Source organism: Capra hircus, chromosome 29 (genome assembly GCF_001704415.2).
Source record: "Capra hircus breed San Clemente chromosome 29, ASM170441v1, whole genome shotgun sequence".
Lineage (NCBI taxonomy): Eukaryota > Metazoa > Chordata > Mammalia > Artiodactyla > Bovidae > Capra > Capra hircus.
This window is the reverse complement of record NC_030836.1, coordinates 32,271,224-32,288,028: the sequence shown is the minus strand read 5'-3', so window position 1 is coordinate 32,288,028 and position 16,805 is coordinate 32,271,224. Positions and strand designations below refer to the sequence as shown.

The following is a 16,805-nucleotide window of genomic DNA, read 5'->3' as shown; positions in this document are numbered from 1 at the left end:
GGCTCCCTGCTGGCCACCACCTGGTCCCTGCCGTGTCTGCATTTACATGGCCAAGAGCATTCTGACGTAGAAGCAAAGGATGAGGGGGACGTGCGCTCTCTTTGCTAATCATCTTCATTATTTTTCTGGCTAAAATTAAATTCTCTCAGTCTGGCACTAGCTAGATTTTTAATCTACACGACAGACCTAAATAGACATAGCTTATAGGGTCTGGGTATACAGGTGAACCTGAAATTGTTCCACGTTCACAGAGAGTTCTCTCTCTCTCTTTTTTAACCCCTTTCTCATTAGGTGTGGAACTATCCTGTATCATTACGGATTCACAGACGAATGACCCCAGGATTGAATGGAAGAAGATCCAGGATGAACAAACCACCTATGTGTTTTTCGACAACAAGATTCAGGGTATGGTCCTGTGGTCTTCCTCCTTGTACAGAAGGCCCAGGCGCGCACTTGCGGCCAAGGCTTGGCTCTGCGTGGGCCTACATCTGTAGCCAGCATTGGTTTTCTGTCTGTTTTCCTACGGAGAATTCAAGCGTGCAGAAGTAGTGAGGATAGGGGTGGAGCCTCCCTAGAGCTGCCTCTCTGCTTCAGTAAATATCACCTCCTCAGGAGGACCTTAGTTCCCATGCAGGCATCTCTTCGAGGTACCTAGTGAACGTTCTCTGAGGCCACCACCCTCTCATGAGCCATGACTTACAAGTTCAGTGATGTCAGCAGCAGGGGGACAGCAGTGATCACTGCATATACCCGGATGCCGATAGCACCTCGCAGGAAAGCAAGGCAGGGGTGCAGAGTTGTGTCTGACTCTCTGCAGGGGGTGCTGGGCCAGGAGCACGTGGGGCACAATGACATGGAAGCATAGGGAGCTTCATAACACACTCTGCATACAAGTTAAATAAGCAGGGTGACAATATACAGCCTTGACGTAGTCCTTTCCCAATTTGGAACAATATAACTGTGTGTGTTAGGGGTTGTGCAGGGCTTGTGCTTTTGGCGTCATATCTGAGAGATCACTGTCTGGTCCAAGGTCGTGTTGTTCACATCTCTTTCTTCCTGAGAGTTTGAGCTGTAGCTCATGCAGTAAGGTGTGTGTTGTGTATGGTGTGGGCTGCGAGGTTGGGGTCTAGGTCGCTCTTGCACGGGGGTACCCTGTGGTCACAGCACTGTCTGTGGAACGCTCCTTGTCTTTTAGTGCCGGGTGACTAGTTTTCTCCTTTAACGGGGAAGCCTTGGAGGGAGTCAGACATCTGTAGGGAGTCCCTCAGTGCCTCTCCTCTCCACAGGAGACCTGACCGACCGTGCAGAGCTGCTGGGGAAGACGTCTCTGAAGATCTGGAACGTGACGAGGACAGACTCGGCCCTTTACCGCTGCGAGGTGGTTGCCCGGAACGACCGCAAGGAGATCGACGAGATCGTCATCGAGTTGACCGTGCAAGGTGGGGTGCACACGGGGCGAAGGCCCCTTGCCCTCCACTCGACATTTGCTGGTGGAAAAGACCAGCTTCCTTTCCTTCCAGAGCCACGTCCCTGTGGGTGTGGCAGGACACATAGGGGCTGGGCAGGGAGGGCTTTTGAGAGCTCCAGGGCGAGGGCGGGGAGGGAAGTGGAGCTTCTGCCTCGCCCCTCACAAGCCAGAGGCACTGGAAAGGCTGGGGGTGGTCTTCGCAGGGGCTGGGATTCCTGCTGTGGAGCAGCTTTCTCGGTGGGCTCAGGTAAAAGCAGGCCTTGCTGCTGGTTCTCATCCCCGCCCACTCTCCTCCCACAGTGAAGCCGGTGGCCCCAGTGTGCAGGGTGCCAAGGGCCGTGCCTGTGGGCAAGGCAGCCACCCTGTCCTGCCAGGAGGGCGAGGGCTTCCCGCGGCCGTACTACAGCTGGTACCGCAACGACGTGCCACTGCCCACAGACTCCAGGGCCAACCTGCGCTTCCGAAACTCCTCTTTCGTCTTAAACCCTGAGACGGGCACTCTGGTAAGAGCTCCGGGAAGAGGTGAGGTATGGGCGTCTGTGCCGTGGGCAGAGCTCCTGTGAGCGGACAGGAGACCAGAGCTACAGACCCTAACATCAGGAGCCACCCCCACCCCCACCCCCGCCCTGTATAGACAGGAAAGCCTGTAAGCGCGTGCAGGAGGGCAGGCAGAGCTGAGGGAATAGTGGCCAAGGGGAGTGCAGGGCAGCCTGCCCAGCGCCATCTGGAGCAGAGTCGGGAGGCAGTGGGCCTCGCTCACTGGCCACACGATGACGTTGCGACACTGCTGGTGTGTGCGGGCTGCTCGTGGTGTCGTGGGCAAGACTGAGCCACATTGTCGTGTTTGGGGACAGCCCCTGGTGGGAAGGTGGGATGGCGCTGGGTCTCCCTTCACTCCCGACCCCCGGCAGGTGTTCAGCGCCGTCCACAAGGAGGACTCGGGCCAGTACTACTGCATTGCATCCAACGACGCGGGCTCGGCCCGCTGCGAGGAGCAGGACATGGAAGTGTGTGAGTGTCTGCTGAGCCTCGACCCGGGGGCTGGCGGGCCGGTCATGCTCACTGGTGCCCTCAGCTCAGTGCCAGCTGCTCTCTGTGGGGTGCACGGGCTCCCTGGAGTCTGCCGGGTCTGGTGGGAGGACCCTCTGAAGGACTGACCCACGGGTTCTCTGCTCAACCCACAGCTTTCACTGAAGTATCCTGAACTCCATTTCTTTGGTAACTGATAGAATCATGGAAACGTAAGGTTGTGTAAGGTCTCTAGGTATTTACCCAGTCTGACCTTTTTGCAGTAAGCGGAAACTAGGGCTCACCACAGTAATTTATGCTGTTGGGGTGATTCTTCCTCTGGGCTGTCAGGGCTCAGTGGAGGGGGGCAGGGTCCAGGGCCCACCCCACCTGTGGAACCGGTCTGCTGCCAGATTTGGGGAGCTGATTGTGGGCAGGAAGAAGATTCCTGGGCTGTGTCCCAGAGGTCCTGACCTGAGAAAGGGAGCTTGGAAACTGACGTTATGAAGTCAGAATTCAAGTGCATCTTTAAGTAACCATGTGCTCACGTCCAAGAACCCTGTGCCAGACAAGGGAGAACTGCAGCAGCCCCAGCCTGGACAGCACTGGTCGATAAACCCCTGCGTGGCTTCCACTGTGCTTTTATCTGCACACAGTGCAGCCTCAGGCCCCACACTGAAGCTCGAGAGTGCAGCTGAGGGTCTCCTTGAGGGACGGCTGGCAGCTGCAAGGCCACGTTCTTACCTCCTAGTTGCCCTTTTAATGACCACTTGAAACTAAATAATCTTCAACAAAGAGAAGCCCTAGAAATTTAGGGGTTTTTCTTCCTTAGGACTCTGGCTCCTAGTTCTGTCTCTGTAGGGGAGCCGTTTCTCAGTAAGAAAGCTCTAGGATGTGCCCCAGAGGCTTGTTACTCCCCATAGCGCAGGCCATGCTCCGTGGCTGCAGCAGCTATGGTGCAGCAGGTGGGTGTCACAGACTGTGGGCAGAGCTACTCCAGACCGGGGGCAGTGTTGGGAGGTGGGGGCAGCATCTTCTCACCCCTCGCCTTCTCCAGATGACCTCAACATCGGCGGCATCATCGGGGGGGTCCTAGTCGTGCTGACCGTCCTGGCCCTCATCACAGGGGGTATCTGCTGTGCCTATAGACGTGGCTACTTCATCAGCCACAGCCGGAACGGGGAAAGGTGAGCCTGTCCTGCGTGAACAGCGTGCCCTGAGCATTGCTATGGCCTGTCAGGCGTCACCCAGCTCCTCTGCTCTGTTTCAGCTACAAGAACCCAGGGAAGCCAGATGGAGTTAACTACATCAGGACAGATGAGGAGGTAAGGAAGCCTGGAGACGGTGACTCCAGCAGGGAAGATGGCATCCCCCCGAAAACTGGGCGGGTCCCTGGGAGAGAGATTTGACTTATGTCCAGTACACGAGCCCCTGAGCATGCCCCCAGGCGGTGTGCTCGTGGGGCATTTGGTCCACAGGCCCTGTGGCCATTCCCATCCAAGAGAGCATTGAGGGAAGTGGTGTCAGGCTCCTTTCCCACCTGCTGGCCACCCTCTAACCTGCTGTGTTGGCCTTTCAGGGCGACTTCAGACACAAGTCCTCGTTCGTGATCTAGATGGTGGCACGGCTGTGTGTACACGCAGACACCTCCATGGGGAACCCTGCCAGGAGCAGCCCTGCAAGGGGCGCCGGATGGGGCTAGACACGCACACAAAAGCTTTTGTTTTGGCCAAAGTTGACCGCTACTCCTTTCTTACTTTTTAACAAGCTACACGAATAAAAGAGTTTTCCTGGAGATGAGCAAGTCACCAGAAGGCGAGGAAGTGGCCGGGTTCACGAAGCCAACCCCGTGGGGTCTGCTGGCCTTGAGGTGGGCCGCCTGGGCTCAGGAGGCACGGTGACCTGTCCCATGGTGGGGCCACGCCAGCATGAGCATCCAAGGCTGGCAGCCAGGGTCATGACCTGAGCCTTGGCTGCAGTGACGGGGCTTCACGGTGGCCCCGGGGCCACTTCATCCCCAGGCTTTGCCATGATAGTCCTGGTGTCCATCCGGGGGATTCTGTTTGGGTCAGCATTTTATAACAGCAGCCCAAATCAGGACAGTAAACAGCTTGTTAGAAGGAGGGATCTTCTTAGCTGTGGGAACCCTGCTCATCTACAGAGGGTCCCAGCATTGGAGAGCCTTCATCTTGTGCTGAATCTGAAATGGTACTGACATGATGTTCTGCTTTTCTATGGGTGTTTATTTTATAAAATTTTACAGTCTAAATTTTTGCTAAAGATGTATTTTGATTATTGAAAATTTCTATTTAAATTGTAAATAAGTTGTCATATGCTGTTAAATACTGTATCTTTTTTTTTTTTAAGTTCAACTTAAACTAGGAGCCCAAACTGCTCCTGTTCAATTGGAAACACCACTGGTGGCTTAGGAAACCTTTGAGAAAACTCCAGCTGAGTAACCTCATGGTCTATTTGTGTCTGTGCAGAAGAGACGCAGGGCTCCTGGATGACCTTCCCTGGGCCTACCCCCACCCCTATCCCAGGCCCTACGACACAGGTGCACCAGCCGCATGCCTATTCGGAGCAGTATTGGCTCCTGAGTCTCCAGGCCAGCCCTCCTGCCCTCATCCACCTGATGCCGCGACCGTCCTGGCCCTCATCACAGGGGGTATCTGCTGTGCCTATAGACGTGGCTACTTCATCAGCCACAGCCGGAACGGGGAAAGGTGGGCAGAACAGCTGTGACAGTGCCGTTCACCTGCCATGTAGGTCCACCCAGGATAGCGCCAAGGGGGCTGGAAGAGTGGGGTCCTCCATGTGGCCCCCCAGCCTGGCTTCCCCGGGCCCAAGTTCTGTGGCTGTGCGTGGCTCAGTAAACCCAGCAGCCCTGCTGTCAGGCCTTTAAATTCCTTCTACTTACTCATGCAGGCGTCCCTTGTGCCTCAGCTGGTAAGAATCTGCTTGCAGTGTGGGAGACCTGGGTTCAGTCCCTGGGTTGGGAAGATCCCCTGGAGAAGGGAAATGCTACCCACTCCAGTATTCTGGCCTGGTAAATCCCACGGACTGTATAGTCCATGGGGTCGCAAAAAGCTGGACACGACTGAGCGACTTTCACACACACACACAACTTACTCATGCAGTTCAAGGGACGGTCCAGGGCCAAAGGCAGTTTTGAAATCAGACCTGTCAACCACATTTACGTTTGTTTCAAGACAGTGACCCCCACTGTCCCTCTGCCATGAAGACAGCGCAGGTTCCATCTCACCTCCCAGCAGGCTGTTGTTCAGGGTCGTGAAGCCAGCCTCTGATGATGGCAGGAAGGGTAGCCAGGCGACGGCCCAACTGACAGTGGGCAAAGCATGAGCCTGGATCCAAGACAGTTTCCTGGTGGTGATGAAGTCTTTGTCCACCCGGCCTGCTGCCTGCTTCAAGGGGCGTCAGGAACACCATCCAGAGGCCTTTGCTCCCTGTGAACAGGCGTTCCTAGCCTCAGACACACACTGCATTCACTCCTGACGTGAAGCTCTTTGGAGCAGGAGCTTCGCAGAAGGTTGCGCCCGCTCATCTGTCACCGGATGGTTTTCACGTAGAAGAACATAGTCATCGTGGGGTTAAATGTTTAGTGTCATAATTTTTTATACTTTGGGTTTTTTAATTGAACACTCAAGACTGTGTTGACCTTTCTTTTCTAAGTGGTGTGGACACTCTGCCATGAGAACTGGCAGCAGCAGAAGGCAGCCCCTCATCTTGCGGGGGTAGCATCTTCTCTGAGTTTGTGACTTGAAAGCACAGACCTGAGAGGATCCTTCCTTCTCAACTCCTCTCATTGGAGAGGGAGGCACCCTCTGTCCTGAGGGCAGCTCTGGTGACTGGGTGGCCTTCTTGGACCCTAAAACCTCCACCCTGCTGCCCCATGCCCTGGCTCTGACAGAGGAGAGGGGTATGAATGTGGGTCTGGAAGGTTGCTGCCCATCACTGCAGACATGCAGACAGAAAAGGAGCCTCGGGAGATTTTAAGGTGTAAACATGGAGCCTGGAGGCCATACCTGCCGCTGTGGCCTTGGCGTGGCTGCAGCTGCGCCCGGTGCCACAGACTTGTGCTACTAACACACCTGTACGTTGGTGTTTGTTAAACCTCATTTATAAAAGCTTCTAAAAAAAAAAAAGGCAGCAGCTCGGCTTCTTCATTTCCCTTCTTCCTGCGTCGGGTCAGGCACGCCCTGGGTTCGAAGTGCTGGATGGAGGTGAGGGCGTTCCCTAGGGGCCACCCTCTCAGCCCACTGTGCATACATGCGGAGTGTGCTGGGCAGATGTGCACACATGTCCACTCACACACGGGAAGCTGGGGGTCAGGACAGCATCCATTCTCGCATGCTACTGCCACTCCACGTGCGGCACACCCACACAGAAACCCTGTGCTTTTGCTCCCGCAGAACTGGCATGAAACCTGAGCCAGCCCAGTTTCTACTCATTCCTGGACAGAGCACACACCCACCAGTGTTTTAAGGAGACGTGGTGCAGAGGGACCTAAGGCCCCCTCCACCACAGGGACAGCCTCAGTGGGTTAGACGTAAATCAGTGCTCCTGTTGCTCTGGTGAAAACACACGGGTTTTCTCTAAGCAGGGACTGCAGTCTATGCTAAGACATCTGCTGTGGGGGAGATGAAGACCTGAAACAAAGCTTGGGTCCCTTTTCCCTAAGGGAAAATATTTTGTATTATTCTCAGACATTCTGTCTGTTAAATGACTATTGATAAAAGCCCTGTGCTAAAAGTACTGGGAGGCTGTACTCATGCTTAACCTTTATGCATCTGAAGAATCTTTATTATAAAGTTTGAAATTTACAAATAACAAAATATTATAGTCAGGATTTTGACATCAGACATAGGAAGCTATGTACTGACTATAAGGAACTGCTCACAGTGGCAGCTCCCGGGGAGAGGCAGTCAGTTGGGCTTCTAACAAGCCTGGCAGCACGATCTCTGGACTGGGTCAGAAGGGACTGGCCTGTGAGGGGAAGCATCGGCCCAGGTGAGACCATGTAGCTGATTTCCGAGCTGAATGTGATGGGCTTTGGTGAGGGGAATGGTTGGCAGAGGCCTTCAGGGAGAGAAGCTGGGGCGGGTGGAGCATGAGCAGGTGTGTGTCCAGCTGTGGATCCCACAGCAGTGCCAGAGCCTGGCCTCCCTCCTCCAGCTCCCCTGCAAGACTGGAAGGCTCCCCTGAGCACCAGCGCTCACAGCCTCAGCAACTTTTTACATAGCACTGACATTATATTAGGCATTATAAGTAACCTAGAGATGAGTTAAAGTACTTGAGAGGTGGTGTGGGTTATATGCAAACACTAGGCCACTTTATATGAGGGACTTAAGCACCCATGGATTTTGCTCTTGAGGGGTGTCCTGGAACCAATGCCCTGGTTCACCAAGGCATTGGTTCATCACCAAGGGATGATTGTACATGTTCAGTGGAATATCCTTCAGCCTTAAAAGTGGAATGATGATGCTTGTTACATGGATGTACCTTGGAAACCGCACCCGCTCCCCGCCCCCCGCCCCCCCGCAAGAAATGTCAGACATAGAAGAACGAACACTGTAGGGTCCCATTTAGGTCCCTCGAGTAGGCAAATCCAGAGACAGTGGCCTGGAGGTTGCCTGGGGCCGGGTTCTGGAGAAGTAGAAGCTGCCGTTTGCTGGGGACAAATTTGTCTGAGACAATGAACAAGTTGTGGACATGGATGGTGGTGTTGACGGCACACGTGAATGGATTGCCACTGGGGTTATACATGTAAATGCAATTAAAATGGCAAATTTTATGCTGTATATGTTGTACCAGGATAAGCAATATTTTTAAATAGTGATGATGGTGAGGATGTGGGAAAAATGAAAAACAGTGGGAATACAAACGCAGGGCCCTCGTGTCATATTCAGTTGTAGGAATCTCCTGAGATAAAAATGCTACATTTGGTAAAGGGGAAATCTTGACGTCACCCTGACTGACTTTCTGTCTTCGCTAACCTTCAGTTAGGTAGCAGAGCAGACTCCCTGATGCTCATGGTTCGAGAGTCCGAAAGCCAGACCTCAGACAGGATTGCTGAGTGACATGCACTGTGGTTTATCCGTGACCACACAAGCATTGCCTTCATACCCTGTGGTCACGAATGCAGTTACACCAGTTGATGTTTTACCTGACATATTCACTGAAAGAATTCAGGAGGCCTTAAATAAAAATCGTTAAGTAAGTTTAGTTATTAGGTATATGATTCCTGGTGTGTGGGCTTCCCTGGTGGCTCAAACGGTAAAGAATCTGTCTGCTATGCTGGTGTAAATATCAACACTTTTAAAACTGTTACATCACTTTCTTGCATCCCCAGTAGACTCCAAATGCCATACTGATTTGAGGATCATCATTTTAGAAATAGAGACGTGTTCTCCAATTTATTGTTGGAATAATTGTAGATTCACAGGAAGTTGCACAGGTAATACAGAGTGGTCCATGGTACCCCCACTAAGTCTAAAAAAAAAACTTTAGAAAGAAAACTTTCCTACAATGAATTTTTGGTCCAGCCCAACTCTGGAAAACAGCTAGTTTCTCCTCATGCCACAACATACAACAAGATTTTATGCTCTTGGCCATTTGGCCCAGAGCAAAGGAAACTGATGTTCATACAAAAGTCTGCACACAAATGGATATAACAGTTTTATTCATCATAGCCCCTTGCCATGGGTGAGCATTTAAAGTGTGGGTGGATGGCCATGTACCCTCTGAGAACTTAACAGACTCAGTCTGGTTTTCTTTTCCAGCTCTAGGAGCTGAACATCCCAGGGGCCCTGTGGCACTTGCCTCATGTGGGAGATGTTGCATTCCCTTGCAGGGAAGTACCTGTGTGGGTTGGAAATCCTTTGAGGGCCTGGAAATATTAGGAATGGGACCTCAGGTGGGACCCGCCCCCCCCCCCTGCCCAGGAGGGAACAGCTCTGGGAACCACCAGGGCCTACTTTGTTCCCCTGGTCTGGGGCTTTCGATGCCATCCAACTTCCCTGGGGTGTGTGTCCTGGTCTGGAGGGACTGGCTTCTGACTTCCTCTCCTCTCTCGATGTATTACTGCTGGTCCCTGGTCAGGAGAATGGTTTGCAGAAGATTAGCAAAGGCCTTCAAGTAGAGAAGCTGAGCAACGGTGGGTGTATGTCCAGCTGCAGGTCCACCAGGCCCAGGGCGGTGCCAGAGCCTGGCCTCCCTCCTCGAGCTCCCCTGTAGGACCCAACGGCTGCCCTGACTGCCTTCCAAACACCAGCGCTCACAGCCTCAGCTCCTCCCCAGCCACCTGTTGTGCCCGAGGGCCCCCTCTCACAGCTCAGAGCCCCCGAATCCCACCCTCTCTCTGCTATCCCTCCCCCGACCCCTGAAGATGCTGCCCTGCCTGCTGCCTGCTCCTTTCACTGCCACTCACCCTCCCATTGTGGTCTTACTTGGGCTTTTCATCCCAGCAGCTGTGTAAGCTACTCTGAGAACCTTTGTCTCTGGGAAGGAGACAGGCACCTCCGTCAGGGGAGTTGCAGGGTTTAAATGAGATCACTTGGGTTAAGTCCTCACTCGGTGCTCGGTCAGCACAAGGTGAGTGCTGAGGACACAGAGCCACGACTGCCATGTGCAGGTGGGGCTCCCTCATCACCAAAGGCATCTGTGTCCAAATCCACTTGTGCTCAGAGGGCTCGCCCCTCCACCTGGGCTCCACCTGAGAGCGGGTGCCAGTGCCCCTGGATGCCCCCACCTCGTCCCACTACCTCTGTCACCATGCCCACCAGACGGCCAGGCTCCATGCGCCCCCTGAACTGTGACCGATGGGGTCTAGGGAGAAAACGGCGTAGTCTGCTTAGAAACCAACGCAACAGTAACAGCACTGAGCTCACCAGTGAAGGGTGAGCAGTTAGCATTTATCTAGCAGTTAGTGTAACAGCAGGACCCTACAGGGCCTTCCCAGAACGCACCCCTGCTCCATACCCTCCGCCTGTCTTTCATCCATAGAAAACTTTAGTCAAAGGATAAATGTAATGAGGTGAGAAAATGCAGAAAGTCAACCAAAACAAAATCACAGTTTAACCATTAAACAATGTCAAGGACTTTAGCTCCTCCTCAGGTGCTGCAGATAATACCCTGAGCCATGTCCTTTGAGCTGTTTTTCAGAGACTGAAACCCCCACCAAGTGGAAGAAGTTAACTGCATACTGCTCACAAGCACCTGGGTGGGTTGGAACCAGGTTGAGGATATTGGTTCCTGATTACTTCACCAGTCAGAAGAAAGTCTGCAACCTGGTTCCACACGCCTCTTGACCCCCTTCCATCACCTGGTCTTTAAAATGTCCCCTGAAAGCCTTCGGGGAATATTTGGTGGAAAGCAGTGAAAAAGTTGGCTAAAAGTTCAACATTCAGAAAACTAAGATCATGGCATCTGGTCCTATCACTTCATGGCAAACAGATGGGGAAACAATGGAAACAGTGACAGACTTTATTTTCAGTTCTGTTCAGTCTCTCAGTCGTGTCCGACTCTTTGCAACCCTGTGAACTGCAGCATGCCAGGCCTCCCTGTCCATCACCAACTCCTGGAGTTTACCCAAACTAATGTCCATCGAGTCAGTGATGCCATCCAGCCATCTCATTCTCTGTTGTCCTCTTTTCCTCCTGCCCCCAATCCCTCCCAGCATCAGAGTCTTTTCCAATGAGTCAACACTCTTCGCATGAGGTGGCCAAAGTACTGGAGCTTCAGCTTCAGCATCAGTCCTTCCAATGAACACCGAGGACTAATCTCCTTTAGGATGGACTGGTTGGATCTCCTTGCAGTCCAAGGGACTCTCAAGAGTCTTCTCCAACACCACAGTTCAAAGGCATCAATTCTTTGGCGCTCAGCTTTCTTCACAGTCCAACTGTCACATCCATACATGACCACTGGAAAAACCATAGCCTTGACTAGACGGACTTTTGTTGGCAAAGTAATGTCTCTGCTTTTTAATATGCTGTCTAGGTTGGTCATAACTTTTCTTCCAGGGAACAAGTGTCTTTTAATTTCATGGCTGCAATCACCATCTGCTGTGATTTTGGAGCCCCCCCAAATAAAGTCAGCCACTGTTTTCACTGTTTCCCCATCTATTTGCCATGAAGTGATGGGTCCAGATGCTATGATCTTAGTTTTCTGAATGTTGAGCTTTAAGCCAACTTTTTCACTCTTCTCTTTCACTTTCATCAAGAGTGATGAAAGTTCCTCTTCACTTTCTGCCATAAGGGTGGTGTCATCTGCATATCGGAGGTTATTGATATTTCTCCTGACAATCTTGATTCCAGCTTGTGGTTCCTCCAGCCCAGTGTTTCTCATGATGTACTGTGCACATAATTTTATTTTGGGGGGCTCCAAAATCACTGCAGATGGTGACTGCAGCCATGAAATTAAAAGACACTTGTTCCCTGGAAGAAAAGTTATGACCAACCTAGACAGCATATTAAAAAGCAGAGACATTACTTTGCCAACACAGGGCCATCTAGTCAAAGCTATGGCTTTTCCAGTAGTCATGTATGAATGTAAGAGCTGGACTATAAAGAAAGCTGAGCGCCAAAGAATTGATACTTTTGAACTGTGGTGTTGGAGAAGACTTGAGAGTCCCTTGGACTGCAAGGAGATCCAACCAGTCCATCCTAAAGGAAATCAGTCCAGAATATTCATTGGAAGGACTGATGCTGAAGCTGAAACTCCAATACTTTGGCCACCTGATGTGAAGAACTGACTCATTTGAAAAAACCCTGATGCTGGGAAAGATTGAGGGCAGGAGGAGAAGGGGACAACAGAGGATGAGACGGTTGGATGGCATCACTGACTCCATGGACATGAGTTTGAGTAAGCTCTGGGAGTTGGCGATGGACAGGGAGGCCTGGTGTGCTGCAGTCCATCGGGTAACGAGCCAGAAACGACTGAGCGACTGAACTGAACTAAAAGCCTTTGGGGAACATTTGGCAGAAAACAACTAAAATCTGTAAAGCAATTATCCTTCAATTAAAAAAAAAATCAGAAAAACAAAAGGCTTTGGGGCCTCTGAGTCCTTTAAGCACAAGCTGCCTGAACTTCCGGCCAGGTCCTACAATAAATGCTGAACTTTTCTTCCAACAACCTGGCATCAATAGGTTGGCTTTTTTTAAAATTAGAGAATAATTGCTTTACAGTGTTGTATTGGTTTCTGCAATACAGCAACATGAATCAACCACAAGTATACCTACGTCCCATCCCTCTTGAACCCCTATCCCACCCCTCTAGGTTGTCACAGAGTACCGAGTTGAGCTCCCAATGTGGCTTTATTGATTCCCCCACCCCCCCACCCCTACCCCAGCAGACCCAAGTTTGGTTTGGTAACAGCTGGTGCAGGTACTAAATTAATCTTCACAAATGCCAGGGAAGGACAGTTTAGAACCCCCATTTGACCTAAGCAACTGAGGCTTTACAAGGTTAACCAACTGGCCCATGATACTTAGACTCTCGGTGGTGAACTGAGACACCGGTCCCACATGTGACTGCAGAGCTCAGCTTTTGGAAAAGACCACCACTCTTCGGAAGCCGAGGGGAACCACTGAAGGTTCAAAGACCTGGTGGGTTGCCGGCCTTGTCAAAGTGGTCCTGGAAGGGGCGTGCGGCCAGAAGGGCCGGCACCAGAAGGGGCAGGAGGCACCCCCAGTGCTGAGGCCAGCCCCGGAGAGGACGCGGGTGGGAACACAGCTGTGGGAGAGTGGTCACCAGCAGCTGCAGGGGCTGGGGGCACCCACTGCCCTTCATTGACAATGGGCACTCAGGGACAGGGGAGATTATAAAAAATGTAGGTCCCCGTGTCTTTCTCTAGAGCAGTTTCACATCAGATTGTGCCGGGGGTGAGTCCTGTGTGCCTCCAGATGCGGGAGCAGGAGACTCGAGACTTGGGAGGAAGCAGAGGAGGCCCAGGGTTGCTGGAGACCTCCACCTCCGACACCTGCCCTGACACCTGCCCTGAGGTCATGTGTCCGTAGTGGAGGGGTGGGGGGAGACAGAGGTGGGGACTTGAGGGCCTGAGCTTAGTGGGGGCTGCATAGATGAGGGAGGGAGGGAGGCGGGCCAGGGAGCAGAGAGTGCGGCAGAGGATAGAGCCGCGAGTCTCCAGGAAGGCCTACCATCCAGCTTAGTGAGAGGCCGCACTGACTTATGTCAAGGGACCTGTGGGGTGCTGGGGAGGCCTCACCGCAGGGCTGGCCAGCGGTCAGGTGAGGCTCATCACCCTTCAGGGCTGTGTCTCTGCCTCTTTCTCACGCGTCCCGGGCCTCTAGGCTCAGCCGGACACCGTCCTGGTTCAGACTGGGGGCCTCTCCTTCCTCGGTTGCTTTACTTCTGAGGCCGGCTCTTCCTCAAGGCCTCTCTGCTGCAGCACTGGATTGCTGCCTCTGGTTGAACACTCTGCGTGTGTTCTAGTTTTCTGTTGATTTGCTGTCTCCCCGGGGGTCGGCAGGGGGCTCTGCGTCCCCTGAGACTCCATCTCTTTGCCCTAGATCTCTGAGTCTTGAGCTGGGCTAAATCCACTTAAACATTCTGTGAGGCCTTTCTAAGTCAGCAAAACTGCCTTTAAGGTATTCGTTTTGGATTCCAGGTACAGCTGTTTCCTTCTACTGATGAGATTAACCTCAGAATGCTCTGAGTCCTGTGTGGGCAGTGATGCTGGTTCAAGTGTGGGCATCGGGATTTGCCCTGTGGGGCAGCCTGGTGGGGACTTGGGCCTGCGCAGCCCCGATTCCCTTGCCCACCGGCCCCCATGTGGGCGGCACCCTCTCCCGGAACCAGGAGGCCTGTCAAGTCCAGGGGCCGTACCTCTTGGACATAAACACAGATATAGATGTGAACCAGCTGGGCGCATGGTCACCCCACCCCCGATGGGATCTGGGATGGGGCAGTGTGTTCAGAAGGTGCTGGAGCCAACCCACAGGGTGAAACCCCGGCAGCACCCAGGCCTTCCCGCCCCTCTGCTTGGCTCTTTCCTCAGCAGGCTGGGCATCAGTCCTGTTCTGAGAAAAACCCCAGCAGTTCAGTTCTCCTCAGCAGGTGATGGTTGAGCCACAAGCAGCCCCGACCCCACGCTTGCTGCTGGTGCGTGTCCAGGCCTTGCGCCTCCCCTTGCTGACCCTGCCATGCATTCTCCAACTGGCAGCCTTACCGCCGCCCACCCTGGTCTCTTAGGAAGAGTACCCTTTTCCCTTACAGACCACTGTCTAGAGGGGTGGGGTCCTTGTCCTTTTGGAGCTCGGTCTCCTAGCCAGATGAGACTGGGACTTAGACACTGACCTGGCCCTCTGGCTCCTACTCTGTGTCTGCTGAGCTGGCACCCCAGCCAAGGTGCAAAGGAGGGTGTCCAAGGGGTGACTCGTGCAGTGAAATGCCTCCATGCTTGCCCCACTGCCACCTCTCTGTCGGCTTCCGGCTAAGGCTGGGCTCTCGGGCCCCACAGATCCCTGTGTGTAGGATTCTGTCCTCTGTGTCTGAGTGCAGACCTCCTGGCTGGGGGCCTGTCTGAACTCTCCAGGTGGGATCCCAAGCTGGCCCCCTCCCTCACAGTAGCACCTTGACTCCCTGACTCAGCACCCAGATTCAGCAAGGGCACTGCCGCGTGGTCTGAGACATGCAGTGGAGATGGCTCAGTCAGCCTTGGTCAGTTCTCCCTATGGGAAGACCTGTGCCAGACACCACTGCTCGTGGCCGGGCGTGTCCATGTATCACCTGTCTGAGTTTTGGCTTTGTCTCTTCCTCCCCAAGTCCTGCTGCTTATACTTTGTCAGCCTTACAGAGAAGAGGTGGGTGCCCGTGGTGCTCTAGTAACGTGCTGTGGTCGGCACCATGGAGCCTGCCCCTGACACGTCATGGAATAGCCTTGCCTTTAGGGGACCATTTTGGTGTCCTTTAGCATCAGGGAAGGAGAAGGGGATGGCACCCCACTCCAGTACTGTTGCCTGGAAAATCCCATGGATGGAGGAGCCTGGTGGGCTGCAGTCCATGGGGTCGCTAGGAGTCGGACACGACTGAGCGACTTCACTTTCACTTTCATGCATTGGAGAAGGAAATGGCACCCCACTCCAGTGTTCTTGCCTGGAGAATCCCAGGGACGGGGGAGCCTGGTGGGCTGCCGTCTATGGGGTCGCACAGAGTCGGACACGACTGAAGTGACTTAGCAGCAGCAGCAGCAGCAGCAGGGAAATGAGTGGTTAGATTGTAGAGGAAGAATTCTGAGACTTTTCCATCATCTGCCACATTTCCTGTCACACCTGCACCACATATAACACCAGCCACATTTTAAATATTCTTTGACGGAGTCGTGGTGACAAGAAGAAACTGTAGAAATACAGTGAGGTGGAAAGAGTGCTGGACTCGGAGTCTCAGGACAAGCTTCATCCTCTGCGAAGGCCAGTCCCTCGCTGCTGCTCCATAGCCTGGAGACACCACTCACCATCACCGTCTTGGAGGGTGAACTGAGGAAGGGGTCAGAGTCATCCTCACCTCTGTCCCCAGCCCTGGCCTGTGCCACCTCTGATGGACTTGGTTTCAAGAATAAGAAAGAATGCCATTGTAATAAGCCAATTCAAAGCACGATGCCTCTGGAGATATGAATTAAATATTTTTCGAGCAATTAGGCCCCGTGGAGAATGGAATGACCGCTGCTGCTCCTAGAATAATGTGAAGAAGGTCACAGAGGACAAGAACAGGAAGGTAGGCCCGTGATGCTGGCCTGTGCCCTCGGCTCCTAACCTGGCCCTCCCGCCTTGGTGTGTGGGCGGCGTGGTTGGTAGGTTAGTATGAGCTTCCTCCAGGCAGAAAGCACATACTGACTCTCACAGTGAGCCAAGTGGTGGTGTTCTTTGCTTGTAAAAATAAAATCAGAGCCTTTTGGGTGTTATTTACAGGAAAAGAAAGAAGAAAGGGGAAAAAAAAGATTTCCCTCCTGGGTTTTAGCTTTGGCTCAGCACCAAGCTGATATATTTTTGTAATTATTATCAGCTGGAGAACAGACCACTTTGAGGTCAGGTTTTCTCCTTCACGTAGTTGGAAATGCCATTCTGTAGGGTTTCCTAAATCCTTTGTCATCTCTGCTCACTTTCAGAGACAGGCCACCCAGGAGTGGACTCCGTGTGTGCATCTTCAGAACTGATCTGACCTCCAGCTGGGTGTAAACACCACTGAGACAGAAGACCAACAGCCTTTGCCAGCTGAGTGTGAGCATATGTTGATGCTCAAAAGTTGAGAATTTCTGCATTTGGTGTAAAGTCAGGAATCATCACTTTGATGT

The 16,805-nt window shown here is 52.9% G+C and overlaps 1 long non-coding RNA gene across 3 annotated transcripts in view; it reads left to right on the top strand.

Moving 5' to 3' along the window:
* JAM3 overlaps positions 1-6,642 on the top strand; it is a 32,371-nt gene extending 25,729 nt beyond the window's left edge. Inside the window, exons 3-9 of one of the 3 annotated variants that reach the window (XR_001917508.1) lie at positions 292-405; positions 1,287-1,439; positions 1,769-1,971; positions 2,380-2,479; positions 3,534-3,663; positions 3,747-3,801; positions 4,056-6,640. This is a non-coding gene — a long non-coding RNA (junctional adhesion molecule 3). Of the gene's footprint in view, positions 1-291; positions 406-1,286; positions 1,440-1,768; positions 1,972-2,379; positions 2,480-3,533; positions 3,664-3,746; positions 3,802-4,055 lie in introns of all 3 variants that reach the window. The other 2 variants (XR_001917510.1, XR_001917509.1) reach the window with 2 other exon arrangements.